This window comes from Musca domestica, unplaced genomic scaffold, assembly GCF_030504385.1.
Source record: "Musca domestica strain aabys unplaced genomic scaffold, Musca_domestica.polishedcontigs.V.1.1 33, whole genome shotgun sequence".
Taxonomy (NCBI): domain Eukaryota; kingdom Metazoa; phylum Arthropoda; class Insecta; order Diptera; family Muscidae; genus Musca; species Musca domestica.
The window spans coordinates 2,546,364-2,555,788 of record NW_026712312.1 but is presented as its reverse complement, the minus strand read 5'-3'; positions in this window follow the sequence as shown (position 1 = coordinate 2,555,788).

The following is a 9,425-nucleotide window of genomic DNA, read 5'->3' as shown; positions in this document are numbered from 1 at the left end:
CGTCTATAAAGATTCCCTCCCAGCTCGTCTGTAAAGACTCCCTCCCAGCTCGTCTATAAAGACTCCCTCCCAGCTCGTCTGTAAAGACTCCCTCCCAGCTCGTCTATAAAGACTCCCTCCCAGCTCGTCTATAAAGACTCCCTCCCAGCTCGTCTATAAAGACTCCCTCCCAGCTCGTCTATAAAGACTCCCTCCGGCTCGTCTATAAAGACTCCCTCCGGCTCGTCTATAAAGACTTCCTCCCAGCTCGTCTATAAAGACTCCCTCCCAGCTCGTCTGTAAAGACTCCCTCCCAGCTCGTCTATAAAGACTCCCTCCCAGCTCGTCTATAAATACTCCCTCCCAGCTCGTCTATAAAGACTCCCTCCCAGCTCGTCTATAAAGACTCCCTCCGGCTCGTCTATAAAGACTCCCTGCAGCTCGTCTATAAAGAATCCCACCCATCTCGTCTATAAAGACTCCCTCCCAGCTCGTCTATAAAGATTCCCTCCAGCTCCATGAAAATGTGAAGTTTTCATGGAACAAAAATTGACACCTGTTCATCCATTGAGATTTCCCTTCTTTTGCTCTTCTATATAGATGTCCTTCAGACTAATTTAAATGTTTTAAGGGGTTTCAATATATTTTCCTTAATATTTAAAGAAAATCTATTGGTTAGCTTTCTTTATAAGGATTTACTTGACGAACATGCAAGAGAGTTCACGATTTATCCCTCTCTGGCTTTACAAAATCCGATAAAGTAGAAACGCCTATTAGACTTCAAATATTTATTATTATATAAATAAGTAGCGACATACTTTTTAATCTCACTGTATCAAAAGCCGACTCCAAAGTCTCTCTCTCTTACTCGTCTTGAAGTAGAGAGATTTAACATTGTTCGAACAGTTCGATGCTGCAAGTGACACAATGTGTTCAAACCCAAATGACTTGCACAGCCAACCGATGTTGACACAACGCAACAATAACAAATCACTGATCCTCTCATAGCGACTAATGAGTTAGAGTTAAAATCCGAAGACATGCTAAATAGCTATTGTTTTCCATACGGAGATTATCAATGGGAATATTTTGGATTTTTATGTGACTTAGAACGCGCTGGCTGATAAGGGAAGTGAATGATGTACAGTTCAGAGCAGGTTTACAATGCACACATGTTCACTTACACCAAAAGGGGTACTTCGAGGAGAAGGAAATTATTTAAATTCATTATTGAATTACAAATGCAAATGGTACAGTTAACATGTGTAAGAATTTAAGGCATATGTTTGTCGAACAAAAAAAACTGATGGAAGGGTTTAATCATTAAATATACAATTAGATTTGACTAGAAATCCGTACGCCCATGGTTTTCGGTAGCCACTTGTATGAAAACTAAAGCAATTGTTAGCTGCATTAAAATTTATTTTCACAATCTTCACTTTCCGATTATAATTATGGGAAATCTGATTAGAAAATTCCATTAGAAATAGAAATGATAGGTATTAGAACATGAATAATATTAATCAAAACAATTTTAAAATGTAGAAATTTATTGGTGGCGGGAGGAATTGTAGAGCGTTCCTTTGAATTATATGTTTTAATATTTTCAAAGGTTAAAGGATTAGGGCCTATTTTTGTATGAAGAATACAAAAGAAAAATAACATTCAAAATTTGAATGTAACTCTAAAAAATCAAAATTATGAAAAACTCATTTGGAATGGTACTTTTTTCGTATCATTATACAGAAACAAACATTTAACGTTGGGAGCCACTTCATAATTTTTTATTATGAAATGGTGATTCCTAATCAAGAACCATAGATTTTTATTCTGCCAACAAACTTGGTCTTGGTTTAATCGATTCTATTGTTTTACACGATAAACCAAAATATTAAATAGGGACCCTATTCTGTAACTTCTTAACCTGTAACCTACTGTAGACCTACTCTGTAACTTTTATCGATTGAAAAGTTAATAATATTTCTTTTCTTATTGTAGCAAAAACAAAAACAACTGAATTTGTTGTAAAATAAATAATGAGTCAAGTTGTTAAAAAAAAGTTAAGAAGTATCAATCGGTTTTGCAGACAGATATATATCCTCAGCCAATTTACGATTATTTAAATATATTTTGACTTCTGTTTTGATTATTCAAAATGTTGACCCCCTATGGAATGGGTTTCAAAGGAATAGGCCAATATTATCCATTTCGTATCGGACCTAAATAAATATGATACAAATATAGCGACGTGCCAGGTTTGGACTATATCGACTGCTTTCTTCACTTAATATGAGATGTGTGATAATTTTTAGAAAATTTTAAAGGGTGAGATAAAAAACTGCAACAAAGTCAGACGCCATAATTTTTACATTTTTTTAAATTTTATTGAATGAAAGCAAAAAATGTCAGAAATAGCATCAAATTTTAGAATAAGTTTAAATTTGTTCGAATTGATCACCTTTGGCACGAATTATGGCCTTCAGGCCTTCAAACGGCCAATAAAACCGTCACACGCTGCCCGAATGTTGCTCTGCGGTATTTTGGCCCATTCCCGGGAAAGCGCTTGCTTGAGGTGATCGACACTTTGGAATTTTTTGTGCCAACCTTGCTTTCCATAATACTCCACACACAATAGTCCAACGGATTGGTATCCGGAGATTTTGGTGGCCATTGTGCGCTGGAAATGAAGCGAGAAACCTCATTTTCTAACCATTTTTGGGTGGCGAGTGCTGAGTGCGATGGTGTTAAGTCCTAAGGTCTAAGCGAAAATTTTTGCGTGCCCAAGGCTTTAATACACCCTCCAGAATATTTTCGCGATAATATGACATTTATTCTAAAGCCACGGTCGATTAATAAGAGCGGAGAGCTGTTATGGCGGCCCACACCATCACCATGGCCGGCGCTTGAGTTCTGGTGGCCAACCGAAGGTGCATGTAAACACGATTATTTTGTTTGTTTACAAACTGCTGGACAACGAATGTTTTCTCATCGGAGGCCACCAACCAAATTCGGCAGTTCACCACTTTCGGCAAGCGAAGCAACTCTTTAGCTCTTTTGAGTCCAATTTCTTCCTGTTGCGGTGTAAGTTTTTGCACTTTTTTGAATTTCAATGGCTTTAACCCGAGCTAATTTTTTAACATTTGCCGATTATGTTCAGCTCACGAGCTATTTTTCGGCCACTGAGACGCGGGGTTCGATCAAGTCGCTTCTTAACTTTTCGAACCATTTCTGCTGATGTTGCTGTTTTCTTTCGTCCACTTCCTTGACGTCGATGCTGGCTACGCTACCAGTATCGCGGCAACGAGCGATGGTACGAGACAAAAAAGATTTATTCACATTTAAATGCTGGAGTGCTCTAACGATAGTCACTTGTAATTTTCCAGCCAAATATAAATAAATCACTCTATCACGCTTGAATTGAAAAATTTCTATGGTCAAATTTACAAGAAAATCGAACATTTATATCCAATTGTTGATTTGATTGATTTGATTTGCAAGTTATGACAGATATAAGTATTGTAATTTGTTTCCCTTTTGGGTGAGCTACCAGTAGGGGTTCGCAGATATATATCATTTTCACAACAGATCTTCAGTTAGCAAAAATATTTGTAAATGTGAATTTTGAAGAGAAGTGGATGGTTATTTGGATTTTATGATCGTTTTTGGTTATTCAAATTGATGGAAATTTTGAGATGTACCAAGTCTGAATGGAATCGGATATTAATTTCCCCTTTTTTAAGCTTCATAGATATTCAAAATTTTGACCCTTGGTTTGGGAGGTCCTAGAAGAAGTGGACCGATATATTCTATCCACACAACAGTCCTTGAGTTAATAAAAATATTGTGATGTATGTAATTTGAAGATAACCTATTTTGGATTTTATGATCGTTTTGGTTATTAAAAACTTTGACCCTTTGTGGGGAAGGTACCAGAAGGAATGGTCCGTTCTCTACCATCTTTATTACAGATCTAGTGTTGATAGAAATATTGAGATGAGCCAAGTCGGAATGGAATCGGATATTAATTTCGGGTTTTATGAGGTATACAAAATGTTAATCCTTTGTGGAGGATGTACCCGAAGAAGTGGAATTGGATATTGATTTCGCGTTTTATGGGCTTCATGGGTATTCAAAATGTTGATCCTTTGTGGAGGAGGTACCAGAAGAAGTGGACCGATATATTCCATCTTCACGCCAGACCTTGGGTTAATAGAAATGTTCTAATGTATATAATTTGAAGACAATCGGACTCTAATATCACAATGTATAAGAGTTATAATTATTCAAAATATTGAATATTTGGTGCTAAAAGGAGTTGATCGATATTGTCAATTTTCGCTACTAGAGAAAATTTCCAAGTAAGAATTTTCAAACTATCAGTAACTCAAATATCAAAATATCACTCTCATTTCGCTCTCATTTACTGGACTTTTGGGTAAACAAAGAGCTTCCAGTTAGAATTTGTACGAATTATCGAGTAAACGAACACCCCTAAAATTTATCGACAGACACTCAAAGAGATTGAGATCCCATTCAAATGAAATGGTGGACGTCAGTTTCCTGTGTGTCTAACTAGGGGTACATAAGATCGGACAAGGAGACTTCTTTTGACAACAATTAGACAATAAACTGAGGAGTTTTTGCGGTATTTTGATTTGAATCTCCTTAAATTACCAGTCCAATTATGCCTTTTGACAGTAAACTTAATTATCAAATGGACTTACTGCTCTAAAAAATGTTTAAAACTAAAACATTTTAAATATAACTTCATTATCAAATCTAAACAAATGAATAAAAGAATCCCCTCATTTATTCACATAGGAAATTCACAACTAAATTATTTTAAGGGTTATCAGCATAACCTCATAGAGGGGAATTAGAACATTTGACGACGTACCAAAAAAAAAAAAAAAACATCAGACAAATCACGTGGGATTAAAGCCCTTATGAACTTTACTTTCAAATTTCTAACAAATCTGATTAAGGAAATTATTTATTTATTTGAAAAATAGAATCAAAATATTCTATTTTTATACAACGAAATTACGTTGTCGGCTGAGTTTATGTTATTTAAAAGAAAAACACGTGTTTATGGATTTTTTGGTGTTTTTTTTTTTTTTTCAAATATAGTTAATAGCATCGTAGCAAATCGAAATATTCTACAAAATAATTCAAACAATTCTCTTACAGATCTTAAAAAACATCGAGAATCTAAATCTTACCTAAACGCCAGGTATTCAAATATATTGTAATCACATTTTAGGGTTAAAATCGAGCTTTGTTTGAGTTTGTGCAAAAATCTTCAACACAGCATCATTTTGGAAGGATGACGTCAAAGACAAAAATATTCTTCATCAAATTTTCATTCAATATCAAAAAATATTTGCATTAATGTTCCCACAAAAATCGAAAAAAATCCCTATTTATACCCTACACCACAAGGTGGTTATCCAGATGAAATTTTGCACAGATCATTTGTTTGGCCCAAGGACGAGCCCTTTTGAAATTGGAGATAATCGGTCAAAATTTAGATATAGCTCCCATATATATCTTCGTCCGATTTGCCTTTTATTGGGCACCAAACGTGTAATATCTGCCCGAATAGTATGGAATTTTGCACATACAACCAAATTAGGTCTGAAAATAAGTATGCCAAATTTGGTGAAGATCGGTTCAGATATAGCTATAGCTTCAATATATATTGTTCATCCGATTTGTTATGTTTGACCTCCGCAGCCGTAATATGCACTCTGTAACAACAATATTTGGGGAAATATATCAAATACAGCTCAGAAATACATTTGCTAAATTTTATCGAGATCGGTTCAGATTTGGATATATCTCTCATATATAACTTCGTCTGATTTACCTTTTATTGTGCACCAAACGTTTAATATTGGCCCAAATGGGATGGAATTTGGCACATACGACTGAACTGAGTCTAGAAGCTAGTATGCCAAATTTGGTGAAGATCGGTGCAGATATAGCTATAGCTCCCATATATATTGTTCATCCGATTTGTTGTATTTGTTACCCACAGCCGTAATATGCACTCCGTAACAACGATATTCAGGGAAATATATCAAATACAGCTCAGAAAAATCTTTACCAATATATATAGCTTCCATATTTATCTTTATCTGATTTCAAATTAATTTTGCACCAATGAACACTACAAGTCCGAATTTAAAAGATACAAATGCTTCGGCATATTTTGTCCTTTGAACTTTAATATTTTGTAATTATTTATAATTATAACCATAGCGTGTATGATTGAATTCTCCCATAAACACTTTCAATTGTTATGAGGAGCTCTACTTAATTAGCAAAGTGTTGTAGGGTATCATAAAGTCGGTCCTGCCCGACTTTCTTTACTGGTTAATTTATATAAAAATTCCTGAGGGAAAATTTTCCCTCTTTTTCATTTTTACTTTGCGATGTAAACTTTCAAAACGCCTATACATGTTTCTCCTATTATTATACCCCCCACCATACATAGTATGGAGGATATATTAAGTTCGACATTCCGTTTGTAATTTATAGAAACAATAATTTTAGACCTAACAAAGTATATATTCTTAATCAGCGTAAAATTCTAATACGATTTAGCCCTATCCGACCGTCCATCCGTCTGTTATAATCACGAATTAAGATGCGAAGCTAAAATTTATCACAGATCAGTCTTTTGTCTACAGGCAGGTCAAGTTCGAAGATGAGCTATATCGGTCAACAATATCGATATCGGTATAGCCCCGATATTTAGTATTTTGATAATTTTCGCCAAATTTCCAATGGAATTGTATGAAAAGCGATATTTGGTATTTTGATGATATTAGCGACATTTTTGACCGGAATTGTTTCAAATTTTATATTTAAAGTTCGTAAATCGTACTACGGCCTAATCTTATTTTCAAAATTACTTATGCAAAAATTACTTATAACGATTTTCCTTTGGGCGGTATCTTTCGACGAAATTTTTTTTTGGAATTTTTTCCAATTCCTTTCAAATTGTAGGGAGATATTAAAATTTCGGCCCGGGCGAACTGCTTTTTTACTTGTTAATTCTACTTTCATAATTTGCTGGATTTTCCCTGCAATTGATGAAAAAATAGAATTTTGTCGTTATGGAACGATTAAGATTTACTTCAAAGCATATTTTGGCTGCACCTAGGACAAGTATGAATATCGTCATTATCGCGTCTTTTTATACCCTCCCTATGGAGGGTATATTAGCTTTGTCACTCCGTTTGTAACTCCTCGAAATATTCATGATAAATCCTACATATATTCTGGATCAGCGTAAAATTTCTAAGACGGTAACGGTAACTCCTGAAATTCCGTATTTTAATGATTTTAGCGACTATATTCACCCGAATTGTTTGAAATTTCGTGTTTAAAGATCTTAATGGGTACTACGGCCTATTTGCCTTTTATTGGGCACCAAACGTGTAATATCTGCCCGAATAGTATGGAATTTTGCACATACAACCAAATTAGGTCTGAAAATAAGTATGCCAAATTTGGTGAAGATCGGTTCAGATATAGCTATAGCTTCAATATATATTGTTCATCCGATTTGTTATGTTTGACCTCCGCAGCCGTAATATGCACTCTGTAACAACAATATTTGGGGAAATATATCAAATACAGCTCAGAAATACATTTGCTAAATTTTATCGAGATCGGTTCAGATTTGGATATATCTCTCATATATAACTTCGTCTGATTTACCTTTTATTGTGCACCAAACGTTTAATATTGGCCCAAATGGGATGGAATTTGGCACATACGACTGAACTGAGTCTAGAAGCTAGTATGCCAAATTTGGTGAAGATCGGTGCAGATATAGCTATAGCTCCCATATATATTGTTCATCCGATTTGTTGTATTTGTTACCCACAGCCGTAATATGCACTCCGTAACAACGATATTCAGGGAAATATATCAAATACAGCTCAGAAAAATCTTTACCAATATATATAGCTTCCATATTTATCTTTATCTGATTTCAAATTAATTTTGCACCAATGAACACTACAAGTCCGAATTTAAAAGATACAAATGCTTCGGCATATTTTGTCCTTTGAACTTTAATATTTTGTAATTATTTATAATTATAACCATAGCGTGTATGATTGAATTCTCCCATAAACACTTTCAATTGTTATGAGGAGCTCTACTTAATTAGCAAAGTGTTGTAGGGTATCATAAAGTCGGTCCTGCCCGACTTTCTTTACTGGTTAATTTATATAAAAATTCCTGAGGGAAAATTTTCCCTCTTTTTCATTTTTACTTTGCGATGTAAACTTTCAAAACGCCTATACATGTTTCTCCTATTATTATACCCCCCACCATACATAGTATGGAGGATATATTAAGTTCGACATTCCGTTTGTAATTTATAGAAACAATAATTTTAGACCTAACAAAGTATATATTCTTAATCAGCGTAAAATTCTAATACGATTTAGCCCTATCCGACCGTCCATCCGTCTGTTATAATCACGAATTAAGATGCGAAGCTAAAATTTATCACAGATCAGTCTTTTGTCTACAGGCAGGTCAAGTTCGAAGATGAGCTATATCGGTCAACAATATCGATATCGGTATAGCCCCGATATTTAGTATTTTGATAATTTTCGCCAAATTTCCAATGGAATTGTATGAAAAGCGATATTTGGTATTTTGATGATATTAGCGACATTTTTGACCGGAATTGTTTCAAATTTTATATTTAAAGTTCGTAAATCGTACTACGGCCTAATCTTATTTTCAAAATTACTTATGCAAAAATTACTTATAACGATTTTCCTTTGGGCGGTATCTTTCGACGAAATTTTTTTTTGGAATTTTTTCCAATTCCTTTCAAATTGTAGGGAGATATTAAAATTTCGGCCCGGGCGAACTGCTTTTTTACTTGTTAATTCTACTTTCATAATTTGCTGGATTTTCCCTGCAATTGATGAAAAAATAGAATTTTGTCGTTATGGAACGATTAAGATTTACTTCAAAGCATATTTTGGCTGCACCTAGGACAAGTATGAATATCGTCATTATCGCGTCTTTTTATACCCTCCCTATGGAGGGTATATTAGCTTTGTCACTCCGTTTGTAACTCCTCGAAATATTCATGATAAATCCTACATATATTCTGGATCAGCGTAAAATTTCTAAGACGGTAACGGTAACTCCTGAAATTCCGTATTTTAATGATTTTAGCGACTATATTCACCCGAATTGTTTGAAATTTCGTGTTTAAAGATCTTAATGGGTACTACGGCCTATGACAAAAAATTACTTGTACAGGTACACGTCTTCGTATAGCCCCCGTATAAAGGTATAACGGTATTTTTCGTAGTATTTTGAACATTTTCAAGTTCCTTCCAAATGGTGGAGGGCATTAAAAGTTTGGCGCGGCCGAACTTAGATGCTTTTTACTGGTTTTC